This window comes from Xyrauchen texanus, chromosome 36 (assembly GCF_025860055.1).
Source record: "Xyrauchen texanus isolate HMW12.3.18 chromosome 36, RBS_HiC_50CHRs, whole genome shotgun sequence".
Classification (NCBI taxonomy): domain Eukaryota; kingdom Metazoa; phylum Chordata; class Actinopteri; order Cypriniformes; family Catostomidae; genus Xyrauchen; species Xyrauchen texanus.
The window spans coordinates 9,609,055-9,622,971 of NC_068311.1; the positions used below are offsets into that span (position 1 = coordinate 9,609,055).

General features: G+C 35.3%; 1 protein-coding gene across 4 annotated transcripts in view; it reads left to right on the plus strand.

Annotated features, from left to right (window-relative positions):
- Positions 1–13,917, plus strand: part of LOC127629781 (neurobeachin-like) — a 351,376-nt gene that overhangs the window by 33,941 nt on the left and 303,518 nt on the right. The window lies entirely within an intron of this gene.

The following is a 13,917-nucleotide window of genomic DNA, read 5'->3' on the forward strand; positions in this document are numbered from 1 at the left end:
CATGGTAACATGTTTCTTTGAGACCAGGTGTACTCCTTAATAAATATATAACTGTGACATCCCCCTCTCTCTTTGCGCTATCATGTTCTGTGACTCTGTGGGAGTAAATGATGGTACATTGTCTTCCTCTCTGCCTTAGCAAAAGGACTGTCTGAATAACTCCTTTTCAGAGTTGCAGTGGACAAGAGGTAAAGCAAAAAGCACCAGGCGCACCATTTGTATGCTACCTGCATGACTGCTCTGTTAGAATACTCAGAAGACATGCACATGCCCACATCTCCAATGCTATATGTGATGTGTACTTGGCTATATTTATATGCCTTTGAAGATTTTTTATACTGTGAGTCATCACCCTCATTTAACTACTGTATGTAGGCCCACATAATTAATGGTCTATACATTACGGTCCAGACAGACACTATCTTGGCTTCATTGCATTGTTTCTGGAATATGTTTTTTAAGGTTTTGTATGTCAGTATAGCTTAATCTTGTCTCGCTGCATTGCAAAAGGAGTCCTTACGGCACAATGTCTATTTAGTCCTGTACATCTTTCTGTTGTGTTTTATATTTATTTATTTATATATATATATATATATATATATATATATATATATATATATATATATATATATATATATATATAAATAAATAACATTTTCTGAAGAATGCAATGCAGAAAAACCCTATATGCACCTTGTTGCTTCATGTTTGTCCTACTGCTTATTTCAAAGGCAAGTCGTTTAAAAATTCACAACTTAAAAACTGTACGGTCTACACCGTGATATTTTAGACCTTCTTTGTATTAGGGTTTCAACTGGCAGCAATGACATTTAGCATCGCATTTTTAACAGTACACCTCATAATGTTCACAACTTCACAACTCTCTAAAGGTCAGTCCATGTCATCATTGGCACCTTGAAGTTATCTTTGGATCCCTCACACATTGTGTTTGTTTACGGGCAACATAGCAATAGGTGTCAGTGGAGGCTCATTCGCAGGACATCACACGTTACTACAGCAGGGAATGAATGAAACTACACTTCATCTGGGCGTGAATCCACCAACCCACCAGCCCCCTGGAAGCTCTGCAGATGGCCATTGCCATGGAGACCCAGATGCACTTTCACTAGAAATCCACACGATCATGATTATTTGTAGATATGCCAACGTACAGTGTCTGATGATCTCACATAGACAGACTTTTGACTTACAGCATAAAGTTTGGTTCTCATTGCTGCTTATTCTGGTCAAGAACCACCCACTTACAGTATACAAGAAGAGAAAGTCAAACTAACATGTAAAGCGACTAATCAGAACTTGTTTTGTTATTTATGACATTTAGGGGTGGGTTTATCTGAAATAGATTAACAATAATAGATTGCCACTATGCCACTCTAGTTCCACTATGTTATTTGTAGGCTTAGGATCGATGCTTTTTTCACACATTGGTAATCGTAATATTTTCCCAGTGATTCATTTGGATTAGATTTTTCAGATATAAATTGGGCTGCTTGTTGCACAATTGTCTATGTCTTTTTAGACATATTTATCAACAAAAATTTGGTAAAGTATAGGCGACAGGATTAATCAAAGTGGGTCACGTACCGGACGTATCTGGCGGATGACATGCATGTTCTAATATTTGAAGAAAAAAGAAAAACTACAAGGTACCACCAACACTCAGAATCTAAACTCAAATAATTTTCCAATAAATTCAACCTAAATCATTAAAAAAGGACAAAGATTATTTACTTTAGCCATCGCTGGATGTTATATTGTGTATATGTATCTTTCAAATATCCTACACAATGTATTTTCTGTTACAAGAATGTTGTTTTGTGGTTTGACAGCTTATATGAAAGACCTATTCAAGGCTACATACAGAGAAATTGCATAATAAACGTTGCCATTTCTAATCGTTCATTTTGTGCAATTACAACAGTTTCATACGCTAACCTGCCAGACTGTTAAACAGAGTGAATTAGAAAGCACGCAAATTAGGCTTCTAGTTTAAAAGTCGGCTAGTAATATCGATGACTCCAAAATATATAGATAAAATAACTTGCCAATCAATAATCAATATCGAGATTTTATGACATCCCTAGTTACTGTATTTGCAGTGTTGGTTGTGTCTGATTTCCACAGGAAAAATGTGGTAACACAAATTATAATCATTGTGCCAAAAAACATGGTTTGTTGTGCATGTGCTTTTAAAGCCATGGTATGACTGTATATATATATATATATATATATATATATATATATATATATATATATATATATATATATATTTTTTTTTTAGTAAGAACCATGGTTTTATACACATTAACCATGTTTCTTTGGCAGAATTATTCTTTTTTTATTACCGTACTTTTGTTTTTCCTGTTATTACTATGGTTTTATCACACATATCGAAGTTAAAATTGGGTTACTCTAGTAAAACCATGGTAATACTGTACCATAGTTCAACTATGGTTACCGTAGTAAAACAATGATTCATTTTCATGAGGGATGGATAAATCTATTGCAAGGGAACCCAAAATAATTGTGGCCAGGCACATGATGACAGTGGCAAAGTGCATGTAATGATGGGTTTTGTGACAAGTGGCCCTGGTTACAATTAACATCTTATAAATAAGATGCTTTTAATATGTTGTGGATTCCATAAAAGTGCCTGCACTTGTGCTGCAACACATGGGTGTTGAAAGAAGTTTTCAGAGGAGTGTTTGCATCTGTTCAGAGTGCATAACAGCTATGACTACAGCAAATCCATCTGCCTTTGCATCATCTTCAGCTGTAATTTCAGTCCATGTTTGACATGGAGACAGCCTGGCCTGGGGGTTGTCCAACACTCTGCATTCATGTCTCTCATAACAACCTGTCTGCAGTGGAGCTCTCTTGCTGATATGTATGGAGTGATCACATCTTCCTTTGGTTTCCACCAGCAGCAGGGGGTTGTGGTCTTTTTGTGATGTATAGCTCTGCATTTTAAGTTCTCCCCAGTCACCATGCTGCACATTGCAGGCACATCAAAGGCACAGCTATTTGATTTTTGCACTGCTATCTCTTCACTTTACTGTACAATTGTCTCACAACTTGAACCTATGAATGGTTTACTTATTTTTGTCTCTGCATAATAAGCTGGGACAGTGTATTTTAATGACACACTTCAGGAAGTTCAGGAATACATGTTGAACAGTCATTATGTTGGCTTGACATACTGTTATTCTACTTGGTTTATGTTTTTTTTTTAAAACCAAGACCGAAATTTCTAACACTAACTTCCTTCAGACCAGTCTGAAATAGTGTGGTAAACCTTTTCAAACTGATCAGACTTATGGTTTTTGCACAGTAGGCCAATAATGGGAAAAATCCAATAAACTATACATGAAGATTAAACAGGCCAACGGAATGCTTGCTGGTTTAAACTCCACCTGTCAAAAAACTCAAATGTAACTAAACCCTACAGACTTTTATCTTGTTTTAATTGCTCTCTCTCTCTCTCTCTCTCTCTCTCTCTCTCTCTCTCTCTCTCTCTCTCTCTCTCTCTCTCACTGTCTGTCCATCTCTATGTATCTCTAATGATCCAATTATCCATCCATCCAACACTGTCAAGCCAACATCAAAGTTTGTGTTTACAAATTTTACCTATCTAGTCATTTTTGCAATTCCATTTGGTTAAGTCAGTGGCACAGAAACTCTACAACAAATTTACAAACTTCTTTGTCTCATGTATCTATATCACATGAGAATCTATTTGCAACACATTTAACCAAACAAAATGGCAATCAGTCGCATATTCCTTGTAGAGTACAGTTTCTTAACAAAAGAAATATGCAGTCACAATCATGTATCTGCCACAGGGACTCTGATCATTCCAATCTGCCATCTGCTTAATTAGCATGAGTTGTTCTGTTTTAAATTCACTGTCATTTTTGAGAAATTGGGGCCGAAGTATTCTGTTAAGTTTCAATACCACTGTCAATTCCCACTGATGAATAAGGTTATTGTCTCATTTCTTTATGGGAGAAATTTAATAAATAAGCAGATTTAAATTATCACTCTTGTGGAAATCAATTTCTGATACAATTTACATTTACATTTATGCATTTGGCTGACACTTTTAACCAAAGCATCTTACAGTGCACTTATTACAAAGACAATCCCCCAGGAGCAACCTGGAGTTAAGTGCCTTGCTCAAGGACACAATGGTGGTGGCTGTGGGCATCGAACCAGTGACCATCTGATTAATAGCTATTTACAGTAGTTCAGTAAGAGTTGACGTACACTGCTGCTGATACAAAAATTGTCTGGGGAAGGAGATGCTTGTGAAGTCCAAATAGTCAAAATCGTCTGACAAAGCATTCTTATTGAAATGTGTTTGATACATAGATGTCTTTTATATGTACAGTACATATAAAAGACATCAGTGTATTCGTTTTTTATTTTTAAAAAGTTTTGGAGGTAAAAAACTTTATTATACTATATTGAGTATTCAGGTTTATTTGTGATAATTAAGCAACATTGTTAATATTTCAATTCTTTTAAGCCACTGTATTTGGCCATATATTTTTCTATGGAGCTAGAGCAATGACTTAAGTAAAAAAGGGATTTTTGTAATGAATTTTCTGGTACTGGAATTATATGTAAATATTCAGATTATAAAAACACCGGTTCTTATTTTCGGGCCAAGAAATTCAAAATCTGGTGTTTACAATAATAAAAAAAAAAATGTCACAAGTGTTAATATTTTAATATTGACATTATCTGTATTCTTTCGTGAAAAACAACATGGAAACCTTGATTCCTTGATTATATACAAATTGACTATATTTTACTACTTGCATTAAACACTTTGGTGGTACTTGGATACAATGGCTGGTTGGTTGAAATGATGTTTCATCTGATTAGAAAATACATTTTGAGCCATTTCTGTGGAAATACATAAATATTGAGATATTGAATGTCATCAACAGGCTGAAAAATATTAAAATCACCTACGTACTACGTATATCTCACCCAGCCATCCCTGTAACCTGCATTTTGTTAACAGTGCCACAAGATGAAATGTTTTCATGAATACAAAATATAGCTATTAATGTGATTCATCATTGGATTTTGCTTGAGGCTTTGCATTAGATCTCAATATCACAGGCCCTGTTTTGAGGGGAACATTACATTTGTTTCATATTACATATTACACCCATTTTTTTATTTTTAAATTTTTTTTTACTCAATGCAAATGTATATTCAAATGTTGAAAGTGATTAGCATGTCAGCAGGTAGCTGCTGTTTTGACTTCACTAGTCTCTGTTTACCTACCATATATTCTCTTTTAAATTCCGTATGCAGTATGCATAGCTAATGCGCCCCAGGTTCAATGCTCATAGCAGACAAATACAGCTGAGGCTATGACATCTTTGCTGCCTGATTTTGTTAAAGTTAGCTTTTGGTAAAGGTTAATGTATTTCGTTTTGTGAATTTTTATGATGGATATTGCCCCAATACAGCCAGAACATATCAATTTCGCATAGATACAAGTGCATGAAAACAAACAACAGTGACTCAGACTTAATATGGCTAAAGGCAAGCAAATACACTGAGTCTGCTGGGGATTTATTTCAGCAACTATTCCCAGTTCAGAAAGGTGACTAAAAATGCCATTAATGTTTATGGCTCATTATTCCAACAAAGAAGGAGCGGCGCATCAAATGCTGGATGACTAATTTAATTTGTAATGCCCTGACTGCTCAATGCTAAACCTCAATTCAATTAATTCCCAATTCTGCTTTATTGAAGATCTTTGCTCTCCCCTTGGTCCAATTGTAAGGTAAAATGCAGTTTAATCTATTCCGATTTATATAAGAATCTAGAAAACCTATTTCTTCTTTTATCAACCTAATATTAGATTACGTTCTATTACTCTGGGATGGATTTTTAGGCTCCTGTTTTATTCTGTTTTTCTGCTGTCTGCTCTTTAATTCAGAGTTTGTGGGCTGCTTGAAATTGCCCAGTAATACTCAGGCCCAATGATGCGTATTCTATTCAGCTAAAAAATGTCCTTTTGATTGGAACGTCTGTTTTTTTTTATTATTCTCTTCAGAAATAATGCTAAAATGAGATTCTTGTTTTTATTTTGAGTCTCTGGTATAGGGCCTATACACTTTTCATGGAAAGCTACAACAGATTTAATTTTTACTGCCGTAATGCATGACTCTTGGATGACCTAATTTGGAATTGTATTAAAGTGTGTCATTTGTGCACCACAAGCGTTACCAAATGGAATTGCAAATATAATAATACACGCTTTGTGCGTGTGTCAAGCACTAGCAAGTTTAATCGAGTTTTGATAGTGCAAAGAGACCACAGATGTCAAGATTTATAATGACAAAGGAGTTACATTTTGGTCTATTTTTCACCCAAAACGATCACATTTCTTCAGAAGACATGGATTAAATCATTCAATTTGTATGGATTACCTTTATAATGCATTTGCCATTTTTGGAGCTTAAAAGTGTGGGTTCCCATTTACTTGCATTGTATGAAAACACACACATATACCCTTCAAAAATCTTACGAATTTGAGATGGCAATAATGAGTAAATAATGAGAGAATTCTAATTTTTGGGTGAACTATTCCTTTAAACTGGGATAGGTTAAAGTATTTTAACTAGAACTGTCAAAATTAAAGTGTTAACATACTGTATGCAATTAATTAAAAGAGTTTAACATTGTATTTTTATTTATTTATTTATTTCTCCCCAATTTGTTATGCACAAACCCCAAAGAGCTGTAGGTCCAGACTCACTTCAATCCGGGTGGCTGAGGATAAATATCAGTTGCCTCCGTGTCAGAGACTGTCAATCCGCAAATCTTATCACGTGGCTTGTTGAGCATGTTACTGTGGAGATGTTGCACATGTGGAGGCTTCACGCTATTCTCCGCTCATCCACGCATAACTTGCCAAGCGCCCCACCTAGAGCGACCACGAGGAGGTTAACCCAACGTGACTCTACCCAACCTAGTAACTGGGCCAATTGGTTGCTTATGAAGCCTGACTGGAGTCTCTCAGCATGCCCTGGATTCAAACTTGCGACTCCCGGTGTGTTAGTCAGCTTCTTTACTTGCTGAGCTACTCAGGCCACTAACATGTACATTTTTCTTAATCACGATTAATGCATGTACCGTTAATACATCATAAACCAGCATAAACAATTGTTGGAAGAGCGGAACCTTTGCCATGTGTCTGCCCGGAGTCATTACACTGACAAGGACACCACAAACACACACAGCAGTGATTCAGCACCAGTGATAAAGTGATGGTGAAGGACCTAGATGGAACTTGTGACAGAAATCAAGTATGTTTCAGCCTAAGTAAAGTACATTTTAATTACCACATAAGCACGGGAAGTTTGAACTATCACCAAAATCCAGAATGAGACATTTTTGTTAGCCAGCGCTTTTCATTTGGAGTTCAAAGCGTTGCTTGACACCCTGACCCCAATCATGAAAGCGGCTTCACGATTGTTGTAACAAACTGGAGGATGCGAGTTTAAGAGATTCAATGAATATGCAAGCTATGGGGGGACTAGTTCTTTTAATATGTCAAACTCCCACTTAGACTTTGGGAAACATTTAATGTGACTTGAATTGGTGCTATTTTAGAACATTTATATCTTTATACTGTTGAAGGCTTTGTTTGGAAAAAGTTAAAGCATGCTAATACAACAAAGTTGTATAATTGGATTTAACGTTACACAGAAAAAGCGATTTTATCAGACTAAATGTTCATGTGAATACACATATTATTTACATCTTGTGGCTCTACTTTTGAAACGGTGAGTATTTTAACGTTTATGGACCCTACTCACTTCCATTGAAAGTGCCTCACTGTAATCCAGATTTTTGCTTTTTTTTCAAGAGAAGAATGGACAAGTCGAAATAATGCCACAAATGCTGTCGATTGAGCTTACCTTGTATGGAACCCGGAATATTCCTGTGAATTGAAATGGATATTTGATGTGTTGGAATGGTTGAGGTGAACATCTGCTTTACAAAATGGGAATATGCTAAATGAGAGTAAGAGAGCTGGGGAGTAACATACTTTATTATAGGACGGAAAGATTTTTGTGGAATTAAAATTCTGGCTACTTTTCACTGTGGATCTTCTTCCCAAATGCTGCTGACATATCTGTATTTTGCCACATTTTTGTGGAGAACCAGGAGTGAAACACAAATAGTTGTGTTTATTGGAGTGTCCATTGAAACACCCCGTAAGGCACATTTGCTCAGTGGGGAAGTAGCTCTACTGTGGTTTTGATGAATGGGAAAAGCTGTGCTCTGGTGTAGTAGTTACAGACACCATCAGCAGCAGGATGTGAATTATGGAAGCTTCTAGGCACTCTACATTCATTTCGTCCCCCATCTGTAAAAAGCACAGTTGTGTCCAGACAACCAGGGCTGATACATGGCACCTGTTGACCTTATGAGGATAAAGCAAGACAGAGGCTATAAGATTTAGTCCAAGACTAGTATTCAGATCAGTATTATTAATGTAGTCTGAATGACTGTACTGAGGCTGAGCCCAAGAAAACATGTTTTCCCCGCTCCACTGGATACGCAAAACTACTTTTTACTTGTGTTCTTTTGTTTAGTTTATTTGTGAAATATGTTTCTTTATTCCAACATATTCCCAAATCCTCAGTCCTTCTGTTTTAAATGCTGAGTTGAGAGAATCTTGTCAGATGACAGAAAGCAATATGCACATGCTTTCTTGGCACCAGTTACAAGCCAATTTTAAATAAACGTGTGGCTTGAACAATCTGTTCCTTTGATTCTTGAATCTACATGCTTTTTTTTTTTTTTGTATTGCACTTCACTTTTTTATGTTTTTATTTTAAAAACCTTATATCTCAGTTTCTGATCTGTCAAAAAAAAAAAAAAAAACACAGGTTAAGGAAATGCTTTAAAAGGGGTCATATTTGACACTTTTGTAGTGTTTAATTATTTTCACTTTCTCTGTCTGACCCTTATGTTCAAGCATGCTGGTTCTGCTACTGTACCTTGAAGACATGTAATAGACCTCTGATTGGCAAAACTTCATGCACTTGGTTGGTTCTCACTGTTCTTCATCAGGTTGCTGATTACTGAATAGGTAATAATATATATTTGCTCTTTAAAATAAAAAATAATTACTTTTTTTCCTTAAGATGTCCTAATTACGTGCCTCTACAGACAGCATTTAGAAAATCTAAACTGTTATCAGCACCATCCTGGTAAGATGCCAAGTTAATTTATTTTAAAGTAAAGCGACCGTTCCTCAGTTTCCGGATCCACTGTCTCTCCAAAATATCTGAGTACATGGAGGACGTTTAATTGCAGTGCAGGATCCTAAAGAGATAGATGTTGTGTGTCTCTGCCGAGGGACTGATGGTTATATATCTGCCCTTACAGACGAGTTTGGCTGTGATATGGAGTAAGTGAGCAGCATGTTCATTTGAGAGCCAAGCTTCATGTGTAATGCACTTGGAGTACGGTTGTTCCAACAGATACTGGCATAGTGGTCTCCTTAATGTTTCTCTGAACAATGGGAGGAAGACCAAGCTGTTAGGAAGAGATATGCATATTCTCGAGGACTTTGTTTATAGCATTATGATAATGTGATGTGAGTGAAGTTGTTTTGAGGATAGCTTTATAATTTGGATTAGATATTAGACTTGCTTAGTTTTCTTTTTTCACAATATGACAATTAACAGAGGGGTGAATATGAAATCACTGCTTGGCTTTGAACAGATGTTGCCATTTTGTTATATCTTCCAAAATGAAAAACATGCAAGGAATATTCTAGGTCCTTCTTATACATTTTTCTTAGGAATATTATATTAATTAATAATTAATTTATAGATTTATTTTTCCTATGTCATAAATTGCATTTCATTTTCATCCTGTTATAGTCTTTTGTAATATCCCTTTAACTAACAAAAGACAGTTAAAGGGATAGTTCACCCAAAAATGGAAACTCTCACATCATTTACTCACCCTTCTGCCATCCCAGATGTGTAAGACTTTCTTTCTTCTGCAGAACACAAACGAAGGTTTTTAGAAGAATTTATCAGCTCTCTAGGTCCATACAATGCAAGTGAATGGTGGCCAGAACGTTGAAGGTCCAAAAAGCACATAAAGGCTTTAAAAAATAATCCATATGACTCCAGTGGTTAAATCCATACCTTCAGAATCCATATGATTGGTCTTGGTAAAAACAGATAAAAAATCGAATTCAATTTTTACTATAAATTTTCCTCCCTGCCAAGTAGGTGGCGATTTGCACAAAGAACGTGAATCGCCAAAAACAAAAGAAGGTGGTGAAATTGAAGGTAGAGATGATAGTAAAAAAGGACTTAAATATTGATCTGTTTCTCACCCACACCTATCATATTGTTTCTAAATACATGGATTAAACCACTGGAGTCATATGAATGACATTTATGGTGGTTTTATCTTAAAAGTATTTTAAAAGTTCTGGTCACCATTCACTTGTCTTTGTTTCACTTGTCTCTGGGATGGCATGAGGGTAAGTTAATGATGAAAGAATTTACATTTTTGAGTGAACTATCTCTGACATCACTCTCCAGGAAGTGGCATAATTTTTGGTGGGAAAACAACAGCACAAACATAGGGACATTTTAGTAATTTTAATAATTGTTATTAATTATTTTCTGCTTTGTGGTATTAGCTGTTTGTCTCACACTGAAAAAATGCCATCCTGTTTGATCAAATTATGGAAATTGTGTTATAACTGTACTGTAACAGTATTATTCATAAAAAAAGGTTTAAAAATACAAAAAGTAACATCCTCGTGTAAGACATTTCTTAATCACTCACACATTAATACATTTTTGTTTGAAAATGCAGTAATTTGGCTACTTTTATGCCACATAGGAAACTGAAATGGAGATTTCAAACTTATTTGTGTGGTCATATCCTAAACTATGACTAACATTATATCTTTATTTTCATTCGGTTTTATTCCATGTTTGACATGCTCTTAATTTTCCTGCCATTGTGTAAATAATCAAGTAATAATTAATGCAGTTTCGGTGTCTGAGCTTGACAAGATCATCTTTCTGAAAGTCTGATATACTAGAAAAACCTCCTTCAGTTATAGCACAAGTATTCCATTTTTGCATAATAGGAAAGACCCATATCAACATAAAAAAAATTATCCTCCAATCACACTGTGCAATGCAGTGACTAGCACTAAAGTCATTACCATAGTAGTCACACAATTGTCAAATTTTTAGTTAAACCAGATTTATTCATGTCACTGTCCTCTGTACTTTACATCAAGTACTTTGCAATCTTAATGCTTTTACTGCTTTGGTCTCTAAATGCCCTTTGCAGTCCATGGGCTCTCTGTACCTCTTATTGTGTGCTGCTTGCCTGCTGGGCTATCACAGTAACCAGTTGTCAGGGATAGGCAGATGCTTACAGTCTCTCTTTGTTTGGCTCTCTTTGTCTATGTGTGCGTGCTGCTATAGCGGATGGTCCTCTCTCTGTGAGGACTGCAGTGAAGAGCCAGAGAAAGTCAGTGACGGTTGCTGTGAGGAGATGTGTGGAGAGTTATCTGAGCCTAGCAGACATCATGAACATTTCTCAATGGTTTTTGTTCACTCAATCCTCTCAATGGAGACCGTAGACGTTTGAGAGAGCTTTATGACAGAGCAAGAGCAGCTTTTAGGGCTTTCAGTAATTCTTTAACATGTATTAAAATGGAGAGATTTTAATTTACATTGACTTGATTCTGGTGCCCATATACTGAGGTTTGCGGTCAGGCATATTTGTAGTTTGTTCATTGATGCAAAAACCAGCGTAGACCAGTATGAATCTCCATGTTGTTCTAAGAATTCCTGTGCATTATTTGAGCTTTAAAGTTCTTTAAATCATACATTTTGACAGTTATTTTATGGTTTTAGGGTTTGTTGACATCACATCGTCATGACAAAAAAAGTTTAAAAATTGGGTAGAACTTTAAATAGAAAAGGTTAATAAGTGATTGTATCACACTAAAATCACATTCACATGCATATTGTGGCTATACATTTAAAATAGGTGTATTTTAACATTTAGAAATTGACCCAATTCACTTCCATTGTAAGTGCCTCACTGGAACCCAGATTTTTGCTTTTTTTTTAAGAAAAGGAGGGACAAGTCGAAATAATTTTTTTGTAGTAATAATCAATATTATGCCACAAATGCTGTCGATTGAACTTAACTTGTACTGAACCCGGAATATTCCTTTAATCAATGGTATATGCTCCTGTTGAAGCCAACATACTGCATTATTTTTAATAGGGATGCACCGCTACAACTTTTTCGCATCCGATTCCGATATCGGAAATGACTAGTACCAATCCCTATCCGATACCAGTGTTGTTTTGTTTTGCATAATCAGTTTAGAAAATATCTTTACATTTTTGTGTGGAACTAATTGGGAGAACTTTTTAATATGTAAAGAAACACAAATCTCTAACTACACATTATTTCAATATAAATGTATAGCTTATTAAGAAACACTATTATTAACTAGTATACTAAATAATGTAGCAGCAAAATTAACAGTAATTCCAGTAAAAGTCATCAGAAGAAAAGAAACCGTTTTTATTTATTTTTTTTTTAAATCTGGACTTTAAAGGATTCAGATCTCATTTTTGTTCAGTTTAGTTGTAAGACATCAGTTCACTTTTCATTCACAGTTATTTTTTGTTACCCATTCAACTTATATATTTTTATAATTTGAAAACAAATGATATTAATAATATATTATAATAGTAATATATCTCAATCGTGCACCTTTAAATTTTAAACCCTCACGCTTTTATTTGGACATTCTAAGCTCTCCAGAAAGTCCTGCATGTATCTGTTTGTAGGCAAGTTCACAGTTTTTAATTAACTTCTTATTCAAATTCTGGTAAAAATGCACCTCCAATGCTGTTCTAAATGCATATTATAAGTGAACCGAACTTTTGAGCATCTGCATCTGAGATGTTGGTCTTGAGTAGCGCTCAAATATTGCACACAGTATCAGATTTGGATCGGGCTCGTTGGACCGATATCCGATCCATTTAAAACGTCAGTATCGGAGCCAATACTGATCCAGGTTTTTTAATTTTTAAGCAGATTCTTTAAATATTTTGATTCTTTATAATAATAACTTAAAATACAGGTACACGTCTTTATGTCTGATTTTCAAAGACTTTTTTTTTTTTTGCTTCAGGTCAAAGTTTGTAATGTTGTGATTCACCTCAGAGCTGGTTGTTGTTTGGTTCATGGCTTAGAACTCTTTTATGAAGTACTTTTATAAAATTTCTAAGGAAAATAATTAAAGGGAAAAATTCTTCCGAAACAAATACGGCTGAAAACGTGGGTGGGCACTGTTGCACTCTTTTGTTCCTATGTATGGATTTCTTTAAAAAACTAAAAGGAAAGTGGATTAGTTTGACCTGAAAGTGAATGGAAAGTCAAGCAACAAGTGTTCAGCATTCATAGGATGCCTGTCAAAAGGCTACTGTTTAAAAATCATCTCAGGTTGCATCTCATGAATTTGGTTGAGAGAACGCTCAGAGTGTGCAGAGATGTAATCTAGGCAAAGGGTGGCAACGTTGAAGATGCTACATCTTTTTTTTTATATATATTTTAGTAATTAGATAGTGTTGCTTTATAGTTTTGTTGAATTTACTGTTATCGTAAATGTGGCAATAGTTGCAATAAATAATGAGTAGGGTGACAAAACTTTTAATTGGCTGTGTAAATGTTCATTTCTCAGTGGCTTCAGGGAATGCCAAGAGTTTTACTGTTTTGGCATTTTTGAAATATCCTCAGCACCACAAGAATTGCACTACAAGGATTCTGCGCTAATTA